The sequence below is a fragment of the Schistocerca serialis genome, chromosome 2 (assembly GCF_023864345.2).
Source record: "Schistocerca serialis cubense isolate TAMUIC-IGC-003099 chromosome 2, iqSchSeri2.2, whole genome shotgun sequence".
NCBI classification, from domain to species: Eukaryota; Metazoa; Arthropoda; class Insecta; order Orthoptera; family Acrididae; genus Schistocerca; species Schistocerca serialis.
Genome location: NC_064639.1, coordinates 122,319,593 through 122,329,260, shown reverse-complemented (window position 1 = coordinate 122,329,260; position 9,668 = coordinate 122,319,593). Strand labels below are relative to the sequence as shown.

The 9,668-nt window shown below is 46.2% G+C and overlaps 1 pseudogene; it reads right to left on the bottom strand.

The window, feature by feature from the left end:
- Positions 1 to 3,250: 3,250 nt before the first annotated feature.
- On the bottom strand, positions 3,251 to 3,368 carry LOC126459425 (5S ribosomal RNA; annotated as a pseudogene).
- Between the last annotated feature and the right edge of the window lie 6,300 nt (positions 3,369 to 9,668).

Below are 9,668 nucleotides of genomic sequence, written 5' to 3'. Positions count from 1 at the left end.
AGTTGCACCCGTATATTTCCGATTGCAGGCTATTATCTCTTGAGATATGTGAGAACAGCAGAGAAATACGACACGGTGTGCATCAGCGAATCTCAGAAACGTTTGACTGGAGCGATTTTCTAAGTAGGTGTAAAAACTGCACTCTCGCCGCTCTGGACAGGTTTCCGCTGTAGTACCGCCTCGCTATCACTGTGTTACGCAATCGTTGCATCTAGTCCGGTCTCCACTCACTGAGTCTTCAACTCCTCCCTCGCCCCTCTCCAAAATTTCCTAGGGATTTATAGCGCCGCGCCGCTTTGTTCAGTTGTCTCGGCTTCCCCGGGAGCGAAGTACGTACGTTTCCGCGCGAGGAGCTTGCCTCGCCTCACCCTCATCCATATTCATGCGCCAGCTGTACTGCTCTTATGAACATTCATTCGCTGGTCTTGCAGGAACCGGCCGCGATAAGTCACTTAGCGCCGCCTCTAGTAGCTCGCGCCAGCATTCTGCGGCCGTGTAACCGCCTACGGTGGATGAGCGCTACCACCAGCTCTCTGATTCTCGCTGATTTCCTTTTGACCTTGTTGTAGTTTTCGTTCCCTATTCCTGTTGCCACGCTGCACGCAGTTGCAGTGTTATTTGTGAAACCTAGCAGCGTTTTCGCAAAGCGAAAGGAGTGCCCGACTGTACGTCGTCTGATTTAGTTTCAAAAGTTTGGTATTAACACTTCTTGCTTTCTTACAGCTGTACGCGATTTGACGTTTACTCTACGCTGATGGCGCACGGGAACAACGCAATGCCCAAGTTGTGCTTTGAAGTCTAACGGAATTACACTTTCTACAAAGCTCACACCCCAAGTAGTGTCTCGGACACAGCTCACGAGGGCCAGTTCCTTTGTTTTCGATCTTATTACTAATTTATCATTTCCACCTCCCCTCTACATCTACATCCACATGGATACACTGCAAATCACCTTTAAGTGCCTGGCAGAGTGTTCATCGAACCAGCTTCACAATTCTCTATTATTCCAATCTCTTATAGCGCGCGGAAAGAACGAACACCTATATCTTTCCGTACGAGCTCTGATTTCCTTTATTTTATCTTGGTGATCGTTCCTCCCTATGTAGGTCGGTGTCAACAAAATATTTTCGCATTCGGAGGAGAAAGTTGGTGATTGGAATTTCGTGAGAAGATTCCGTCGCAACGAAAAACGCCTTTCTTTCAATGACGTCCAGCCCCAATCCTGCATCATTTCTGTGACACTCTCTCCCAAATTTGGCGATAATACAAAACGTGCTGCCTTTCTTTGAACTCTTTCGATGTACTCCGTCAGTCCTATCTGGTAAGGATCACACACCGCGCAGCAGTATTCGAAAAGAGGAGGGACAAGCGTAGTGTAGGCAGTCTCCTTAGTAGGTCTGTTACATTTTCTAAGTCTCCTGCCAATAAAACGCAGTCTTTGGTTAGCCTTCCCCACAACATTTTCTATGTGTTCCTTCCAATTTAAGTTGTTCGTTTTTGTAATATCTAGGTATTTAGTTGAATTTACGGCTTTTAAATTAGACTGATTTATCGTGTAACCGAAGTTTAACTGATTCCTTTAAGCACTCTTGTGGATAACCTCACACTTTTCGTTATTTAGGGTCAACTGCCACTTTTCGCACCATTCAGATATCTTTTGTAAATCATTTGGCAATTTTTGATCTTCTGATGACTTTATTAGTCGATAAACGACAGCTTCATCTGCAAACAACCCAAGACGGCTGCTCAGATTGTCTCCAAAATCGTTTATATAGATAAGGAACAGCAAAGGGCCTATGACACTGTCTTTGGGAACACCAGAAATCACTTCCGTTTTACTCGATGACTTTCCGTCAGTTACTACGAACTGTAACCTCTCTGACAGGCAGTCACAAATCCAGTCACATAACTGAGACGATATTCCGTAAGCACGCAATTTCACTACGAGCTGCATGTGTGGTACAGTGTCAAAAGCCTTACGCAAATCCAGAAGTACGGAATCGATCTGAAATCCCTTGTCAATAGCACTCAATACTTCATGTGAATAAGGAGATAGTTGCGTTTCACAGGAACGATGTTTTCTAAACCCATGTTGACTGTTTGTCAGTAGACCGTTTTCTTCGAGGTAATTCATAATGTTCGAACACAATATATGTTCTAAAATCCTGCAGCATATCTACGTTGACGATACGGGCCTGTAATTTAGTGGATTACTCCTACTACCTTTCTTGAATATTGGTGTGACCTGTGTAACTTTCCACTGTTTGGGTACGGATCTTTTGTCGAGCGAACGGTTGTATATGATTGTTAAGTATGGAGCTAATGCATCAGCATACTCGGAGAGGAACCTAATTGGTATACAGTCTGGACCAGTAGACTTGCTTTCATTAAGTGATTTAAATATTCTGATAATGATATAATTTCTATACCGTTACTACGCTCAATACAGGGTGAACATTAATAAAACTGACAGAGTGCACGGACGGATTCGTGACTGAAAATGGAGGGGGAAAGCGCTCATGAACATCTGTCCGCAAATGGATCGCTGCCGCAGTAGATGGCGCTGACTAATGACAGTTCCTCTGACCACGCGCTGTGTGTGTTCTCTCTGGTTGGGACGCATTTCCACTACAGACGCCATTTTGAAGGCTACGGGTAGCGCCACCATCCATCGGAACGTCATGATCTATAGGGGCTGTAGCGAGATTATTCCACGATGACCCACAACAAATCCGTCCCAGAAAAAAAAAATGTTGCGTTAGTTATTGAACACCCCTCGTACGTTAATCCCACTGTGAGGCAAGACGTAGTGCCTTAATGGAAAAATGTTTGCAGTTGTTTACTCCTCCTTCTCCTCCTCCTCCTTCTCCTCCTCCTCCTCCTCCTCCTGCACACGCCATGAAGGCCCAAAGGTAACGACTGGCCGCCGTGTCATTCTCAGCCCACAGGTGTCAATGGTTGCGGATATGGAAGGGCATGTGGTCAGCACACCGCTCTCTCGGCCGTATGTCAGTTTACAAGACCGGAGCCGCTACTCCTCAATCAAGTAGCTCCTCATGAAACTTCCTGGCAGATTGAAACTGTGTGCCCAACCGAGACTCGAACTCGGTCCCGAGTTCGAGTCTCGGTCGGGCACACAGTTTTAATCTGCCAGGAAGTTTCATATCAGCGCACACTCCGCTGCAGAGTGAAAATCTCATTCTGGAAGTAGCTCCTCAGTTTGCCTCACAAGGGCTGAGTGCACCCCACTTGCCAACAGCGCTCGGCAGACCGGATGGTCACCCATCCAAGTGCTAGCCCAGCCCGACAGCGCTTAACTTCGGTGATCTGACGCGAACCGGTGTTATCACTGCGGCATGGCCGTTGACTGTTGTTTACACGATCATGATTTGTACCCTGTCGTGCACCTCTTCATCCGACGCAAACCGACGGCCACGAATGTCTTTCTTCAAGGCTCCACAAATATAAAAATCGCATGGAGAGAAATCAGGACTGTATGGAGCATGTGTAAGGGCATTCCAGAGAAACTTTTGCACCGTAGGCGAAACAACCTTGGCAACATACGGGCGTGCCCCGTCGATTTGCTGGTAACAGAAATACCTGTAATAAGATGCGAATCCGATGTCTCCATGGTCAGTGGACGGAAAATTTGCAGATAAGATGCCATTTATCTGCAGATAGGGAAATAGTATCAGGCACGACAGCTAATTCACTTACAACTCTTCACAGTGCAAGCGCTACAAGGAGCTTAGTTTCGCAGTGAATGACGCTGGTAGTTTTGAAATTTCAGTATCCATCACGTGTTCTGGTTTTCTTCAAAGTGATATTAGGCTGATATTTTTGTCCGTCTGTCTGTCTGTCTAGTGGGGCAGGGAGCGAGTACTGTTCGCCAAGATTCTTTTTCTAGGATTGACTGGAAGGCGGAAGGCAACAGCTCGGTACATCCATGTTCTTGCTAGTCCAAAATATTTTTCATCTCGATTTGCATAGATATTTGCTAACATTCGTATATAACATAGTTTCTTTAATATTCAAGTGATCTGTATGGAAATGGCAGTGGGGGAAGAGAGTAATGTAACATAACCCACTACGTGAACTGTGTATCTCCTACACTTTACCTGTTACTATGTCTTTAGTGTTACGACAGTCACACATATGCATCTGAGACTAACAGAATATGTCGTTACAAATTAAAATTTGTACGAGGCCCGTATACGAAATCGACATCTGGCTCGTCATGTTTTACCGAAAAACCAACCAGGGCTTTTTCCTTCTGGAGTGACATCACTGGGGAGGAACACATATGACGGAATACTGTCGCGTGCTCTAGTGTGGTATCATTCATAAGTTAAATGAGATTCACTGAAATGAATTAAAGCACATAGTTTTATCCTTCATTAATTTCATTTCATTGAATTTAATTCAATTGGTATTTAATATGTTTGAGGCCTCCAGTTTAAGTTTGTAATTACCAGTCTAAAACTCTTTCAATCCCATGATATTCATTTTAACCTGAGAACACTCATATTCCACGCGAGTAAGAATGATTTCTGCAGATCTGTAGGTTAGAATAAGTGTACCCGTTATGAGCAGCTCAAAAATGTTCAAATGGCTCTAAGCACTATGGGACTTAACATCTGAGGTCATCAGTCCCCTAGACTTAGAACTACTGAAACCTAACTAATCTAAGGACATCACACACATCGAAGCCGGAGGCAGGATTCGAACCTGCGACCGTAGCAGCAGCGCGGTTCCAGACTGAAGCACCTAGAACCGCTCGGCCACAGCGGCCGGCTTTATGAGGAGCGCCTCGGTAGAGTCACCACGTTAGAGATTGTGCAGATCATAACTGTACTCATATTCACATTTCGATTTCGCGAATTACGACAGTAGCGTTCATGCGACCAAGCGCTAGAAGCTCACACTCGATTTTTGACACTGTTCTCAATTTACTGACCTGGAAAATGTGCGCACACCTGTGAATCAGTGGCTGAGTTGAACTGAAACAATCAGACTTCATGTATGTGTTCACTGCATTGTCTTGAATAAATTTAAGGCATTGACATGACAACTGCCTTCCTCTTATTCTTTTGCATTGAAGTTTGCAATATTATATATGTTGTGTGTGACTTTCTACAAAACGCTAAGGAGAGAGGGGCTACATACTGGTGCGACAACTGTCGCCGTAGAAAAGGTAGACACAAGGAGAAATCGTTAGCCTACAAATTACCACAGTAAACAGAAGACTGACTTAACTTGTGTTTTTCCAATTGTATGAAGGCTAATTACAAATATGAGGGTGAGTCAAATGAAAACTTTAAATTTGTAATAACAAATCGAAATTTCGCGCCGTTATCCTGTAAGTTGGTAAGCTTGCTATAAACAGCGTGCAGAATGACCAGTAGGTGGCAGCATAGTGCAGATGCACACATACCGTCGCAGTATCAGTATAAAGATGGCCGCCCAACTTGCGACTTGCACTAGGGAAAAACAGCGTTCTGTTATTCGGTTTTTGCGTAGTGAAAGTGTGAAACCTATTGAAATTCATCGCCGAATGAAGGTTCAGTATGGTGATGCATGTTTGTCACAGCAGCGAGGCTAAGAATCTAGTAGGAAGTTCGCAAATGGTGTGACTTAAGTGGAAGATGCTCCTCGTTCAGGTCAGGCACAATGAGTTGTGACTCCACAGAACATTGCAGCAGTTGAAGCCATAGTGAAGGAAAACCGCCGAGTGACACTGAATGATACTGCAACATGTTTACATATGAGTCATGGGTCAGCACACCACATTGTGCATGATGTGCTCCAGTTTCACAAAGTGTCTGCAAGACGGGTGCCACGGCAGCTGACTCCTGAAATGAGAGAACGATGTGTTAATGCTTGTGAAGAACTTGTTCGGCGCTTTGAACGAGAAAGTGATGGCTTCCTTACAAGAAACGTTACTGGGGACGAAATCTGGGTTCACTTCCACCAACCGGTAACGAAGAGAGCGAGCAACCCAGAACTTGCCGCAAGTGATTTTCATATGTTTGGATCACTCAAAGACTCAATGGGAGGAAAGGAATTCCGTTTTGATGAAGAGGTACGCCACGCGGTGCGTGAGTGGTTGCGCGGACTACCAAAATAATTCTTTTCTAAAGGAATTTATGCACTTTGTAAGCGCTGGAGGACTCGCATTGAGCCTGGGGGAGATTACATTGAAAAGTAATATAGCTTTGTACCACTTCTGCACAATAAATAATATTTAAGGTTTTCATTTGACTCACCCTCGTAATCCAGCAAGAGACAGAGTCCAGCCGTCACAATGCCTACAGGGACTAGGCTCTCTGAACTAAGCATGAACGTTGATGGAGCCGCAACTAGGCGACGTCTGTGTAACGAAGTGGCTCCAAACGCGAGTGGGCTTTGTGACTGCCACCCGCCGCCCTATGTCAAGGTGGCAGAGGGCGCTCGTGGTACGCAGCTGCTTGAGGCGTGGCGCAGCAGGCGTGCTCCACTGGTTCCACCTACTCCCACACGACTGCTATCAGCGTCTGATAGAAACTTGCAATTCCGTTGCCAACTTAAAGACGCCTGTAGGGTGATATCGATACATAATATCACAATATACATACATCAGCCTAAACATTGTGGCCAGGTGCTTATAAGCGTGTTGGTCCACGTTTGGAACTCAGTGCAGCATCGATTCTGCGTGTAGCATGTCCCCGACAGGAACTTTAGAGTTGTCCGGAGCTTTGTGGCGGCAGACGTCTGCTCACAGACCGCAAGTTACGTGCCCGTGGTCTGTGGGCGCTGAGGTAATGCCCTATATCGTCCCAAATGTGTTCCTTGGGTTTGAGATCAGGCGAATTTCGTGGTTAACAGATCGACGTCAATTCGCTGTCATTGTCCTTAAACAACTGTAGTACGATTCTGACCTTGTGACATGAACAACTTTTGGTGTTATCGCACATTTTATTTTTCATTAGGATGGAAAACATTCACTCACAGAGTGAATGTTAGTTTCGCTTGTTGATCCTTTTGATCTGTTTCTGCGTCTAATGAGAGGCATTTTTCCAACCTGACATTCACCTTACTGCTAATGGAAACCTCCCTGAAACGCCAGCAAGGATTGGTTTGGGACTGTATTTTAGCTGAGGTTTTTTTTTTTCGTTTTGCTATTGTTCTCTTTCGTCCTTTCTGTTCTTTCATTCAGTAGGTGCTGCAAGATTTGTGGGTCCTTGTGTAGGTTCTGATTTCTTCCGATCGTGGGTTATTTTCAATAAATGGCTGCTATTGTTGTTTGCGTTGGTAGAGGGTATCTGCAACTTGCGAAGTTTCTGACATGGAAGTACTTGTTGATTTCTTCTGCGATGAGTGTTGCACTGCTCTTTCAGTTGCACTGCTCTTTCAGTTTATACCTACACTAAGTGGTAAAAAGTATCCGGACACCTGGCTGAGAAGCACTTAAAAGTTCGTGGCGCTCTCCATCGGTAATACTGGAATTCAGTATGGTGTTGGCCCACCCTTAGCTTTGATGACAGCTCCCACTCTCGCAGGCAGACGTTGAATGAGGTGCCGGATGGTTTCTTGGGGAATAGCAGCCCGTTCTTCACGGAGTGCTGCACTGAGGAGAGGTATCGATGTCGGTCGGTGAGGCCTGTCACGAAGTCGGCGTTCCAAAACATCCGAAACGTGTTCTGTAGGATTCAGGTCAGGGCTCAGTGCAGGCCAGTCCGTTACTGGGATGTTATTGTCGTGTAACCACTCCGCCAAAGGCCATGCATTATGAACAGCTGCTCGATCGTGTTGAAAGAAGCAATCGCCATCCCCCAATAGGTCTTCAACAGTGGGAACCAAGAAAGTACTTAAAACATCAATGTAGGCCTGTGCTGTGATAGTGCGACGCAAAACAACAGGGGTGCAAGCCAACTCTATGAATAACACGACCACACCATAACACCACCGCCTCCGAATTTGACTCTTGGCACTACACACGCTGGGAGATGACGTTCACAGGGCATTCGTCGTAGCCACACATTGCCATCGGATCGCCACATTGTGTACCGTGATTCCTCACTCCACACAACGTTTTTCCACGCTCCTCCACACCACTCCACTCCACACAACGTTTTTCCACACTCCTTACACCAAGCGAGGCGTCGTTATTTACCGGCGTGATGTGTGGCTTACAAGCAGCCGCTTGACCATGAAATCCAAGTTTTCTCACCTTCCGCCTATGATACTACTTGCAGTAGATCCAGATGCAGTTTGGAATTCCTTATCGATGGTCTGGACAGATATCTGCCTATTACACATTGCGACCCTCTTCAACTGTTGGCGGTCTCTGTGAGGACGAGGTCGGCCTGTACGCTTTTGTGCTGTACGTGTCCCTTCAAGTTTCCGCTTCAGTATCACATCAGAAACAGTGGACCTATGGATGTTTCGGAGTGTGGAAATCTCGCGTACAGACGTATGACACAAGCGACACTCAATCACCTGATCACTTTCGAAGTCCGTGAGTTTCGCGGAGCGCCCCATTCTGCTCTCTCACGATGTCTAATGACTACTGAGGTCGCTGATATGGAGCACCTGGCAGCAGGTGGCAGCACAATGCATCTAATATGACAAACGTATGTTTTTGAGGGTGTTCGGATACTTTTGATCATGTAGTGTATCTTCGATGTTGGTTTTATCAATCTTAAACTTATTTTTCTGTGTTTGGTAGTTGGTATGCTTTTTCTGTTGTTTGTATTGAGTGCTGCATTCACAGTAATTCGTAGGATTCTTCCCTCGGTTGCGAAAATTCTTTTGGGTTTTAGTATTGAGACTCGCGTATTCTAGTACTGGCCTGATGAAGTCTTCATATCTGAATAGCAATGTTGCTACGTTCGTACAATTTGCCCTTCTCCTTGTGAGTTCGATCAGTCCCAGAGTGAATCTCGCTTTACCTGTTCTTGCTTTTGTGTGATGCCTCCGTCATAGAGTTCTTTCTAGTTACACGTCTAGCTAAATGCCGTTTCTTTTGGCGATATCTCTTGTCCCCCATTGCCGATACCGATGTTGGTTCGGTCCTGTGGTTTATCGTGTCTTCTGTTTTTGTTCTGGAATGCTGTTAGTTGGCGTTTGAGAGCGTTTGGCTCGGTTTCCGACATCTATATCCACGGTTATACAGTAGTTACCTGATTAACTGGCGATTCATTTCCACTTGACCATTAGCTGCTTGGGCGTGTCACCAATCAGCAACGTCACCGTCCTCTAGTGATAGTGAGAGTAAATGCGAGTGGCTAGCTAGCGGCCACGTGGAGGCGAGGAGCTGCTGTTCTGTGCGGCGTGCAGTGTGTGTGTGTGTGTGTGTGTGTGTGTGTGTGTGTGTGTGTGTGTAGGCGAGCTCTCGGCAGGCTGCCAGCTCCCCCATTTCCTACTAGCTAACGACTTTATTTCATCACGGACAGCTTCAATAGGCAGCGGCAACAATTTGCCGCCCACAACGACAGCGCGGGGAAAGAGAGACAAATGAAGAGCACAGATTTGCGCCCTGACAGTGGCACGCACGCACAAGCGCGCGACTGGGTGGGCGTTCACGCGGCGGCGGCCTATGGGCGCGGATTGGCGGCCCGCATCCGCATTCAACTGGACTGTTGCCGCATAGTCTCCCCTCGGCACATTCCGTCGGCGCGGCTGTCTTT